Raw genomic sequence first — 14,250 nt, forward strand, 5'->3', positions numbered from 1 at the left:
TGGTTAGATCTATAACTTTTCAACACAGAATGGGGGGAACCACAAATATTGAGAGCTGGACCTTACTCTGCCTCCTATGGGCTAGCCACAAAATAGCCCTTTCCACGTTACCATGTTTTTTGACAAATAATCTCTATTATTTGAAACTCACATTCTATTCGGATGGACATGTTGAGGAAAGACAAGGCTTTTGGCTTCCAGTTGGATCTTCACCATCTTGAATGGAAGTCATTCAAACCCACTTTTTCAAAAAGAAGCCTACTACCAATATCCAAATAATCGATCATCTATTCTCCTCTTCCTGTTAAAGTAGACATAGGTTTTTCTGCAGTGTAGGCCTATGTAGAGTATGTGTTGAACTAGTGATGTCATGAAGGTATTTTTAGGTAGTAGAAGACTCCTGATGCCTCTTCTTCCTTGAAGTGTAATAGATCTAGACTGATTGTGGTCAATGACCCTAATGATCAAATTAGAATCTAAACAGGACATGATTGGAGACTTGTTTGGAGAAGGTTTGACGTGTTATTGAGATAAGCATTGTCAATGAAGCAGTTTAGCATTCCTGTAGTAATCCTCCTCCTCGGGGTGTTTTAGATTTACCCTCTTAACAATGGTGTAATTAAAATTAAGTATGGGTTGTACAACCAGGAGTGTACAACCTGCGCTGTCCTTGGGGATGCCAGCAATAGTTCTCTGCAGAGTTTGCAAACACTTCCTGAGGTGGTGAAGCCTTTAGTTCGCATTCACTAGAGGAGTAGATGTCTACGTCCTGGACGGTGGACCACTTGTTCCACAAGATAGGGTCAGTGTCACAACAATTTTCCAATTATCTACTTTCATGGATCGTAAACCTTGACTAGGTTAGAAAGAGTGTCATGTCATTCATAGACTCTTTTTACTATATTTAGATGTTCTCCATTTTCTTCACACATTCCAGAAATTAGTAAGTTAAGCAACTTTTTGTGAAATGAGTCCGAAGCACTTATTGTTTTGGCAAATGGGTGAGGACTGAATCATGCTACAAAAACTATTCATGGATATTGAATTGGTAAAGTTGGTCCTACACCAATCGGATTGGGGTCTTCACAGGGTTATATGTAATTGATTTTGATCTAAGCTACATTCACACGAACGTATGGGGGACATATATACGGCTGACGTATATACAGTGTATATACGTCCCCCATACATCGAAGTGGCCTCTTGGCGTCGTACGAGACCGGTACGGTGCAGCACACGTGCGGCACCATACCGTTCCATACCCGGTAGTGAGCGGCGCTCTCCCTCTCCTCCTCTCCACGGCTCCGATGTATGCCCGCCGTATTACGATATTTTTGATAAAGTGGGCGGGCATACATCATGTGAATGCAGCCTTAATCGGGGTTTTTGCCCTAGTGCTATCCAACCATCCAACTAAGACACTATCAATGAGTCAACGTTCTGTCCAAGTACTGTCTGAGTCTACAAAATGAAAATCATTTGTGGGCAAAGAGACTTAATTCTATCTTAGCACCAATGTCTTGAAAAGTTGTCACATACCTTCCTCTCACACACCTTTTAGGATCATGTAAGTGAATCGTACTGTAGGACATGACAAAGAACTAATACGACACACCTCATAAAAAAGAGGGAAAAACTAGTTTCTTTAGCTATGTATCTTAAAGGGGTTGTCTGAGATCTACCCAATGAAGATACTTCCGCATTATATTGAGTTTTCACTTCTAACCAAGCCCAACACTGTACATTATGAAGCAACTCTGCTTGCTATTGTCACTCAACCCCATTCTCTTGAATGGGACTGAGCCACAACCAGGTCACATGATGAATGGACGTGACGTCACAGCCTGTGAAGGTGAAGCAGTGAAATCCATTGTGCTTTGACTTCTTCATCCAACCAAATGGCAGGGTTTTCGGACCTTAGACCTATAATAATCTGATATTTATTACCTATCCTGCAAATTTTAAAGCCCAAAATACCCCTTTAAGAACACTTTGAGGCTACTCTTAACATAAAATTCAGTCCAATGCTGGATAATAATCTGCCATGTTCAATATTCTTAAAAATCTGAAACGTTCTCCCACCAGGTTCATGTGCCCAAAACTCTAATCCACAATCCTGTCTGTTTCCGACACATAGCTGCTCATGCTAAATGAGCCACAAGAATTTACCATCTCTTCCCAAAGTATGGGGGTGTCCTAACGTATCCATGGGGGACTCACCGGTACACACCTAGCCCCTAATTCAAATTCATTTTTAATGGTTAAATATTAAAGAGGACAATACTGGTGTGAGGTGCAATCTTAATATTTTATTAATATCGTGACACAGCATTAAATATTGAGAGTTCATAATTTTAGTTTTGTGCAATGATAAATTAGTAATATCCACAGGGACGTCACTTTATTACAGCAACAAGTCTGGAGCATTAAGTAGGAGAGCACATTATTTTGACCACGACAGGTAGGTTTAACTGTATGTTCTCCAAACTATTTTCTCTTCTACAAGTCCTTGTTACATATCTTTTCTTTGTTACATAAGCTTAAAACCAAGCAAGATCCACATTCAACTCAAAGAGTTGGCTTCTTTGACTATGCTATGTAATGAGTTAGGCAGCATTGGACTTGGGTTATATTGGCGCACCAAATAACATTTTTTTGGAGGACCACTCTTTATCAAGCCCTCAAAAAAAAAAGATACTTGTAGTCTTCAAATTGGGTTGTCGTTTTTTTCTAGATGTCTGGAGCTTATTATTGGGTTAGAGACGGGGCCCACCGGAGGGTAGTCTAGTACTCTGGTCCTCTGGTGGGCCATTCCGACGCTAGGTATAGGAGTGCAATATTTGCTCTGTTGCTGTGTGAAGACGCTAGTATTATCAGAGGCACACTATAGACAAGGAGCCTAGTTCACATTCTCCATCACCTCCATAGAGATGAACGGGGCAGTCTGTGTTGGCATGACTGGCCGCTCCAGTCATCTTAGGGTGCAATCAGACCATTGTTCTAGTGATCCATGGGGTTCCCATCACTGAGACCCAAACCGATCAGCAAGATAGGCACTTTCCTGTGGATAATGTGCTACGATAGAACAAGCCCTTTTAATAATATTAACTTAGATAATATTTTGCAATTTACTGAAAAATACCAAATTTCACATATGTAGGAGCTTCTTGTCACCATAGAGGTTTTCATGGTCATTTACTACTCGAAATGATACATCTCTAGTTGTAAATCAGTAGGGAAGAGACACTCACAGCCAATAAACTATGAATGCAGTTGTTGGTTTCCTGCCCCAACCGTACCGTAGTGTTGTGCCACTACTGCTTCATTTAGCTGAATGGTTGTTCTATCCCCACCAATTCACTACTAATGACCTATCCATAAGAGTACCCCCATAACAGTTCATATTGTGACCACACTATTGTTCTATTAATCTAAACCTACAGAAACAGGGTCAGCCACTTCAATTCTGATATTCACTGGGTCCTCTATGGTCTATACTTCCTGCTCCCATCTTGTCACACAGGAAATGCTTGTTTGGCCAATCAGAACCCAGTGAATCAGTAGACTTAGTAGATTGCAGTAAAGGGTGTTCACAACTTTTTAGATGGCTTTTTTTCAAATTCTTTATAACGATAGATGACTTTCAGGAATAAGGTACCATATGCATTATGTGTAAATGAGGCATATAACCCTGAGTGGTCATTATATGACTGGAACAGTAAAGTTCATTTTACTTTACACGCAAACACAGAGACACAGCAAACACAGAGAGAACATACACACTCTTTACAGATGTCGACCTGGATGGGACTTGAACCCAGGACAAGGATGTAGTGCTAACCACTGAGCCACCATGTTCACCTTCATATTACCTGGCTAAAAAAGCAGCTAATCTCAACAGTTTAAATTTAATGTAAAATATGCAAATACGTTTTCCAGGATTGGATAAGGAAAACCGTGCCTCTTTTAGCTACATTGTAAGGCAGATCCCTTGATATCAAGCATGACCCTCAGGAAGCCTTATGATGTGATGCAGGATTACAACCAAACCAGCATATCTATTCCAGAAGGAACAGATTCCCAACTGTTGACATCGCTGTTTCGACCTGGTTGGGTCTCTTCAGCACAGTGTAGGGAACTGGTTTGGCTGAGTGAGAGGCTTGTGACTAGGGTCGGGAAGTAAGAGTTCTCCTCAGGCATTACTATCCAGCTTCCCCATACTTGATAATCTTGGTTAGTAATGTAGAGTTCCATTTTTAACCCCATCCTTCCTACTTATTGTATTGAAAAACATAGCTAATTGGTCTTTCTGAGCCCTGTAAAAGTCAGGGCCCCTATAGTATAGTCACACTTATCATGTGTTTTAGACAAAAAATTTATTTTAACATTGTTTGATGAAGGGGTTGGACTTTCCATAAAGAGATGTGGGTTTATTGATCATATGCTGGCGCTAGGTATGACCACGCATGATATAATCGCCGCCCCCTCGGTGTCGTGGATATGTCAGGAGGCTTTGGCCTCCCGTAGTATCCTGTGGTTGTGGACGGCGGCACAGTTGAATATGTCCGTCAGCAGTGAGTTGTGCGTAACTAAGAGCGGCAGGGCCCCATAGCAGACAACTGAATGGGGCCCACTTACTCCATCAGAAAACATATTTATACACTCTTGCACACATACACCCATTTGTACACTCATGCGCACACATTTATGCATATGTATGATATATACATTTACACCCTTACACAGATCTGCCCCAGTAGCTGCTGATCATATAGTGGAAGTAGACGGCAGGAATTAGAGATGAGAGATCCCTTGTCCTTTCATTCTGTTGTCCCTTCCCTCTCCCCCGAAATTTATTATCTGAGCTGCCAATTCATGCTGTGTACTGTGGAAGATGTGCCCTGTTATATACATATTATGATGCACAATATGTATATAATAGTGCACATCTTCCATTCTTTAGTGTGTCAGGTCAGGTCCCGGGGCCCCCTGACACTGTGGGCCTCATAGCAGCTTCTATGCCTGCTACCACTGTAGTTACACCCCTGGTTGCGCCTAATCCTGTGCTTTACAGGGTAAAACACAGGCACAGGGCAGGCCAACTCTGCCCCCTGCCATACCCTCATTAACCCCCTCTTTACGCCCCCTTAAAGTGGAGGTTGCATAAAAAGGGAAAATAAACCACAATTTATGGCATGGAGCTAGAAAATCTGATTATTTCAGGACTTGTACACCAAAAAACTTCAGGTGATTTCCTTGCATCGAAACACGTAACCATTGTGATTTGTGAGCTGTTGTACTATTTAGAACTGTGTTCACATTATTTTCACTCCTGGGGCCAGGAGGGGTGTGAAGGGTGTGCGGCCAGGAGATGAATGGGCCAGCTCATGGCGTTCCTGCACCAAACCTGCGCAATACAAATATCCTGCGTTGGTTTCTGGCGGGCACAAATGCCGTCGGTGATACCCCAGTCAAATTCATCTGGAGGTCGGAGCTTCCTTATAGATCTGGCGGGTGCCGGGGGTGGGGATTGTGTCCTACGCTGGTGCACCATGATAAATTCCCCCCGATTTACACCTAACAATGCGCCATATTGTGGAGAATATAGACCACACCCACTGTATATAATGCCAAACCCTTCTCCTGATAAGCCACACCCCGTTTTAAGTCCAATTCCTAAAACTTTCTAAAATTGTCTAGACTTTTGTTTTTTGCATTGCATTCTAAAATTTCAGCAAAATGTTATTGCAATTTTAGTTAATATGCTAACGGGATAGTAAAAAGTAACATATTTGCTTAAAGATCTGAGAAAAGTTGGGTGATCCACTCTGTAGGCACTCTCATATTAGACCTCAGGGATGTCACTGTAATAGTTTCTGTATTGCAGTTCTGATTATGTTCCGGTTTCTGGAACGATATTCTATATAAACATGAGCCGTCTGTTAGGAAGGTGCAGCAATGGTCTAAACATATTCCTATTGTCACCTCACAAAAGGGGTCAGGGGGCCGTCTGCTACAAACTGCGACCTCTTCTCCCTATAAAAACTTTTCCCTTCTCCCTCGGCACATTTGCTGATGTAACATAACCTGGAGTTGAACTTGTGAATGAATGGGACATGGTGTACAGTTAATGTCACCCATTCATAATAACTGGCAAGACTTAAACAATCAGCCCTTTAATAGACACACATCAGCGCAAGTTTATCACATATAGAAAGAATCGGGGAGGGGGGAGGTTTGTATTCTGACACCAATCCAGAATAACTTTATTAAATTAGAATACCATATATACTTGAGTATAAGCCTAGTTTTTCAGCACAAAAAATGTGCTGAAAACCCAAACTCGGCTTATACTCGAGTAAAAAAAATATAGGTTTTACCGGGTTTTTGTGGTAAAAACCCGGCTTATACTTAGTTCGGCTTATACTCGAGTATATACGGTTATGATTTGCACATATATAGGGAGAGATTTATCAGAAGCGTCTGGGGTAAAACTGTACTAGTTGGTCATTGAATCCAATCAGAGTTCAGCTTTCATTTTAAAAACAGCAGTGGGAAAATGAAAGCGAAGATCTGATTGGTTGCCTTGCAATTACCGTATATACTCGAGTATAAGCCGACCCAAGTATAATCCGAGGCCCCTAATTTTACCACAAAAACCTTGTAAAACCTATATATTTTTTACTCGAGTATAAGCCGAGTTTGGGTTCTCAGCACATTTTTTTGTGCTGAAAAACTAGGCTTATACTCGAGTATATAAGGTAAAACAGTTCTGCTCTCTGACACTTCTGATAAATCTCCCCCTATATTGTGTTTTAGGAAAATAGCTGTGAGTATAAAAGTAGTTAAAAATATTTCATTTTTTTGATCTGTTAGATGTATCTATTCAATATAAACCTTATATAAATCAATAGTGAGTACAAGTAGCTTTGTAATAAGTCTTATTAGAGGAAATTGCTTCCTTCTCTACGTACTTGGCTCTTATCATCCTTACTTCGGAATCTGCTTTTTACTCTAAAAGTTCCCCTGGATTCCATCTTGCTAGATGATGGACAGAAGATTACTTAGGTGTCATATTCCTTAGAAGTCTATGCAGAGGGGAGGGGGAGCAGTGAGTCACAGCAGCTAGGTCCCTTCCCAGAAACAGCAAACCAAGACTGGATTTCCATCATGTTGGGTTCCTCCATCACAAGGATACACCGGGAGGATTCCCAATATCCCCTATGATGGAGGGCACAGCTCTATCCCACTTTATACACATACCCTCCCTCTGAATGTTGGAGGAGGAGTTAACATAGGTAGTAGCCAGTGATTGGCTTCCGTCAATGTTGGGGGTGTTCCCTCAGTGATGTCACTTCCTAAAATGGAAAGTGACATCACTGGAGACCTCCCTCCTGCTGAGCGACGAATGCTTCATAATTCTGTTGAAATTATAAAAAAATTGGACATTTCTTCTGAGTTTTTTGCAATATGCAAGTTAAGGCTCCTATTCCTCACCTTTGTCTGATAAACTGACTATTCTTTTTTTTATCTGAAATGGATATTAAATATAATGAATTAATTAATCTGGGTTAACAATATTGATGATCAGTCCTATGGATTGTGATCAATACCGGATAACTGGATAGTCTGACACCCCAAACCCACTGTAAATACTGAATGGAGTCATAAGTGACGGCTCCACGCTCTGCATAGTGGCAGTTCCCAGTTACTGCAGGTTATCCCCCAATTCACACGAACAGGATATAGGCTTCAGTATTCTGTGTGCTGTTTATCATAGTGATATACATTAATAATACTTTTTGTAATGTGATAAAATAGAGTTTGTTCTCATTGGTTATAGTATCAGTAAATGATAATTACAGAAGCTTCAAATGCTGAAAATCAATGGAACCATGGGAGTCCAAAAGATCCCATGGACCATAAAGTGGTCTCTTGGGCTTTTGTACTGGTGACCATCATATTAATAGATAACAAGTATAATACCGTGTATACTCGAGTATAAGCCGACCCAAGTATAAGCCGAGGCCCCTAAGTTTACCACAAAACCTGGTAAAACCTATATATTTTTTTACTCGAGTATAAGCCGAGTTTGGGGTTTCAGCACATTTTTTTGTGCTGAAAAACTAGGCTTATACTCGAGTATATATGGTAAGTCCAATGTAGATGCCGACTTAACCTCAAATAATGGAGGAAATTTATCACTGCTTGTACGCCTAAAACAGGTGTACAAGCCGTGATTTAGTAGCAATTGCCGGTGCAGAGCTGGGAATTGCGACTTCCCCGCCCTCTATGCCGGTTGGACATGAGGGGCGGGGCCATGCAGTGCAGTGGCACTTGCACACTGCCTATGGCCTGCACAATTCTACACCAGGTCAGACGTAGAAGTGTCCCAAGTGGAGGATCTCCTTATAGATCCAGCGTGAGCCAGGGGGTCAGCGTATGATAAATGTGTCCCATTAATGTGATTAAAATTTGCAGAATGTAAAAAATATGAAATTGTGTTGACTATTTTACTGAATATTATCATAAATGAAAGAAAAGTGGAACTCCTACGCCCTAATCCCCCGCAAACTGTCCAAACATGAATAAGGAAAAATATAATAAAAGCAATATAATAAATAATAGAATATGTAATCATATAAATAATAATATGAATACGATAAATCATATAATATTTACTATAATAAATAATAATACAATTGTAAAATTTTAGAATGCAAGAATTTGGGCCAAAATTTGCAACAAAAGTCTAGACACTTTTTAGAAATATTAACTATAAGAATTTTTCAAATAATTTTTAATAAGTTAATACAGGCGGTCCCCTACTTAAGAACACCCTACTTACAGACGACCCCTAGTTACAAACGGACCTCTGGATATTGGTAATTTATTATTCTTTAGCTCTAGGCTATAATAATCAGCTGTAACAGTTATCACAGGTGTCTGTAATGAAGCTTTATTGTTAATCCTGGTTCTTATGACAATCCAACATTTTTAAAATACTGTACAATTGTCACAGACACCAAAAAAATTCTGTCTGGGGCTACAATGATAAAATATACTGTTCCGACAAACCTACAGAACCTATCTTGTACGTAACCCGGGGACTGCCTGTACTACTAATAATAAATTGAAATTTAAAAAAAAAAATACTTAATTTAAAAAAATAAATAATATTAAAATAATGAATAATATACTATTTATTGTAATAAATAATGTAATACATAATATAATGCTTCATATAATAAGTAATCATGTACTATATCCTATGTAATATAATAAATAATAATATAAATAATTAAATACTGAACGTAATGAATAATAATACACATTAGAAATATTCATTCACTTATTCATTCAAAATTGCATATTGCTTCCTAAAAATCGAACTGATATTATATGATATACTCGATAATATTATAATACTGTATTTCAGTATATTTCAGTATTTCTTATTATATTTGATATTGCCATTTTGAATTTTATTGTATTTTAGTGTATAGTGTTATACTATTCTACTACTACACCACAATTTAGATTATTATGGTAGAATAATGGTAAAATAATGTCTTGATATTAGGTGGTGATTTTTAAGGCTTTTCCTGTTACTTGTATATATATATATATATATATATATATATATATATATATATATATATATGTGTGTGTGTGTATGTATATATATGTGTGTGTGTGTATGTATATATATATATATATGTGTATGTATATATATATAAATATATATATATATGTGTGTGTATATATATATATTTATATATATATATATATATATATGTGTGTGTGTGTGTATGTATATATATGTGTGTGTATATATATATATATATATATGTGTGTGTGTGTATGTATATATATATATATATATATATATGTGTGTGTGTGTGTATATATATGTGTGTGTGTGTATGTATATATATACACACACACACACACACATTTATATATATATTTATTTATTTATATATATATATATATTATATTTTTTTTACATATTTTTACAGTTACAGGTTAAACATCTATTTTTGTATTTTCTCTTCCCTGCTTGTCGATGTCTCTTCATGCTGTGTGCTGCTGTGTAGTGTGTATGACAAGCTGTACGCACTTAGCGAGTGTTTGAACCTTCACCCCTCTTCCAATGGAGCATTAGCACCACCAGTTGGCCATCAAGCCTGAATAACATCCTATGTGTAGAGGCAAGGAGCGCTCTCCCCAGGACCTCCTCTAAATGACAGCCCCATCCTACACTCAGCCCAGTGGCCTTCAAACAACTGTCACAGACAAAAAGATAGAAGACTTAGAGAAACACCACGAGTGACCAAATTAGACACATGGCTTCTCAGTCTACACATGGAGCTTTCAACACTTCACAACGTCGTAGATTCTACTTTGGATTTGGCTCTTTTCTTCTCTTGTAATGTTAATTGTTCTGTGTGACCCCCATATCATTCTACATCACCTTTGTGCCATAACTTATAGAGATCCGAAAATAATTATTTCGTACAACGTTTCATACATACAGCACAGAACTGAGTACATGTGGTTCCCTACTTAAGACTTACAGACGACCCCTAGTTACAAACGGACCTCTGGATTTTGGTAATTTACTGTACTTTAGCCCTAGGCTACAATGATCAGCTATAACAGTTATCACAGGTGTCTGTAATGAAGCTTTAGTGTTAATATTGGTTCTTATAACAACCCAACATTTTTAAAATCCAAGACCAAAAAAATTTTGTCCAGAGTTACAATTATAAAATCTACAGCTCCGACTTACATACAAATTCAACTTAAGAACAAACCTACAGAACCCATCTTGTATGTGACCCGGGGACTGCCTGTATTGTGACCCCATAGTTCTGTTATATGAAGCCATCGAGCACTCCTATACTCGATCAGAGATGACCTCTTAAAATGATTTTAAACTTTTTGAGGGGGTGGCAAATTATTCAAAATTTGCTTATTTGAGGCTTCACCTGATTCGATTTGAATCTGTATCTACATGGTCTGAATCAATCTTGCTACAATTGTCCTGTAAATTAGTATAGACACTTAATTAACTATGGTGAAGGCATATAAATAAAATATAACTTTTATTAATATTCTATTAAAAGAGAATAAAATATGTACTTTTCAACCACCAAAAATAATCTCACTGATCACTATGTGTCAGTGTTGTAAGTATAGAGTGCAAGGGACCTACAGAGATAATCACACAATATAGGGAGGATTACAACATATGGTGACTTTGCTATCTAGACCAGTGCACATTAGAAAAGGCATAGATCTCACCCATCTTGTCGTCACAGTGGGGGAGGTGCGGGTGATCCGTCACGGGCACTTCTAGGTCAGGATAAAGATGATTGCACTGCCCCTATTGTGCCCTATATCTTAAGATCTCCCTTTGTGTCCCAATGTTGCTCCCGCCCTAACAAGGACGGTCCCAAGCTTTCCCTGTAGGTATGAAAAACAACCCTATTTTGCCCTATACATCCAGTATTCAGTCTTCCCGACGCGTTTCTAGTGCCACTCCATGTGGAACTTTCATCAGGGGAATGGAAACAATGATGATGAATGGCTGTAGGTCTAACAGCAGTGGTCTGTGGTGGTGGATGACACAGTGGCGCACTCCACTCCTATAGGGCTGCTATAGGAGTGGAGTGCGCCACTGTGTCATCCACCACCACAGACCACTGCTGTTAGACCTACAGCCATTCATCATCATTGTTTCCATTCCCCTGATGAAAGTTCCACATGGAGTGGCACTAGAAACGCGTCGGGAAGACTGAATACTGGATGTATAGGGCAAAATAGGGTTGTTTTTCATACCTACAGGGAAAGCTTGGGACCGTCCTTGTTAGGGCGGGAGCAACATTGGGACACAAAGGGAGATCTTAAGATATAGGGCACAATAGGGGCAGTGCAATCATCTTTATCCTGACCTAGAAGTGCCCGTGACGGATCACCCGCACCTCCCCCACTGTGACGACAAGATGGGTGAGATCTATGCCTTTTCTAATGTGCACTGGTCTAGATAGCAAAGTCACCATATGTTGTAATCCTCCCTATATTGTGTGATTATCTCTGTAGGTCCCTTGCACTCTATACTTACAACACTGACACATAGTGATCAGTGAGATTATTTTTGGTGGTTGAAAAGTACATATTTTATTCTCTTTTAATAGAATATTAATAAAAGTTATATTTTATTTATATGCCTTCACCATAGTTAATTAAGTGTAAATAATGTGGCAGGTGAACCCAGTAGTCGGGCGATAGAAGCCTGAGGCAGTATAAGTAACAAAGACTGCTATGTGAGATTGTCTAAATTAGTATAGAAACCCATCTTTTCCTCTTAAAACTTTTTTTTTTAAAAGGTCATGTCTCGTTTTGTAATTTTTTAGAGAATTTTTAAAAAAATTTCTGTCTTCACTAAAACGATAATGATGAGCGACACACTGCACGTGCGCGAGAAGTGGTGCAAGACTGGGAGGCCCCCGCAAGCGAGAGGCGGAGCCTGGCTCTGTTACAGGAAATAAGGGGGCGCGTTCTCAGCCGTGAGGAGGGGTGGAGGATTGACTGCTACGCCGTTAACCCCGCCCACCTGACTGGAACAAGGATGTGAATATAAGTACATATTCCAGCCGTCAGACAACACTGGGCAAATATAAAGACACCACCAGAGCACATGCAATCGGCCTTATAAGGTACATTTTGTAGTTTATAAAGGCTAAAGCTGGTGACAGGTTCCCTTTAAAGAGGACCTGTCACCTAATTTATCGGCACTAGGAGCTGCTTACTAAAGTAAGCAGCTCCTAGTGCTTGATCAAACGCCGCAGTGTTAGAGTGATAGCGTTACCGGAGACCTCTGGTAACGCTATCAAACACTGCGGCGGGGTACAATGTAATTGTCGGACAACTCGCAAAGCTGTCCGACTTATTCATGAGGGGGCGGGGTTGGGGCGTGGCTAGGGGCGGTGACTGCCGCGGCAGTCACTGCCGGCCTATGGAGCTAGCGGGGCAGTCCGGGGAAGAGGCAGCGTCCCCTCATGAATACATCGGACAGCTTTGCAAGCAGTCCCATGATTACATTGTACCCCGCTGCAGTGTTTGATAGCGTTACCGGAGGTTTCCGTTAACGCTATCACTCTAACACTGCGGCGTTTGATCAAGCACTAGTGCCGAAAATTTAGGTGACAGGTCCTCTTTAAGCCCTGAAGATGGCACCCAATTTACAATTAACTTCTTCACTGCTTTATTCCAAGCAAACTGTTCCATCCCTGCCTTTAGGTTAGTTCCTTTCACTTCAATGGAACCGGTGGCAATCCCGGACAAAACCCAAAAACAGGTGTGGTCTTGTTTCTTGCAGTTAGGAGGCCAAGTTTTTTGAAAACAGAAAAACCTATTAAAAATTGATACCTGCAATATACTCAGTACTCAAAGGTTTGTGATATACATTTGATTCGATTATAGTTAGTCCCCTGTACAATAAATTAATTTTTTGCTGTCGTATGCCCCAGAGGTGGGCTACAAGAACAATTTCCAATGATACTCCTCATATAGGATCTATTATGAAAAGATAGGAATCAACACAACTTCTTCTTTGACCCATCCCTAAGGAATCGGGGACCAGTTCCGTTGCTGTTTTTCTGCAGATTTTTTAATATTTCCCGCACAAATAAGCCATTGCCGGAGTTATGTTGAGTCCATTTTGAAGTGACGGACCCAACATTCATGATTTTCCAAAAAATCTCTATCATTTTTTTTTTTTAAAACAATGGGTACACATCAAAAAAATTTAAACGCACTAAATCCACATTACACAGACCTTTTTGAATAATTTCCCTATGTAATTGATACAATGACACCTACCCCTTCTAAGATTCATTGGGAGCAAGTTAATTATAAATGGAATCCATGAGTATATAATTCAAAGACTATAGACGACCATTCACAAGGAAAGGACATTTAAATTGGGGGAAAATTGACTATCAATGGAAAGTGAATGACAAAGGTACCAAACAGAGTCAACTTGTTCATTGCCTCCCGGTAATGAGGGATGCTATGAAAAAACTCTTAGACTTTGAAATATAAGAGTGGTGGGCGGCGCCATTGTGTTACGCTCACGGATATTCATTAGGTAGTTCCTCTATAATAAGGCTCATTATTCATGAGGCACATGACTATGTAATGAGCTGTGTGCAAACTCTATGGAAGGTGGGTCTCAAGATT

The 14,250-nt window shown here is 39.6% G+C and overlaps 1 non-coding gene across 1 annotated transcript; it reads left to right on the forward strand.

Annotated features, from left to right (window-relative positions):
* The first annotated feature begins 11,625 nt into the window (after positions 1–11,625).
* LOC140071478 (small nucleolar RNA SNORD86) lies at positions 11,626–11,700 on the forward strand. Its single transcript, XR_011849173.1, has one exon. It is a non-coding gene; the product is annotated as a small nucleolar RNA SNORD86 (small nucleolar RNA).
* The last annotated feature ends 2,550 nt before the right edge of the window (positions 11,701–14,250 follow it).

The sequence above is a fragment of the Engystomops pustulosus genome, chromosome 7 (genome assembly GCF_040894005.1).
Source record: "Engystomops pustulosus chromosome 7, aEngPut4.maternal, whole genome shotgun sequence".
In the NCBI taxonomy this organism is placed as follows: Eukaryota; Metazoa; Chordata; class Amphibia; order Anura; family Leptodactylidae; genus Engystomops; species Engystomops pustulosus.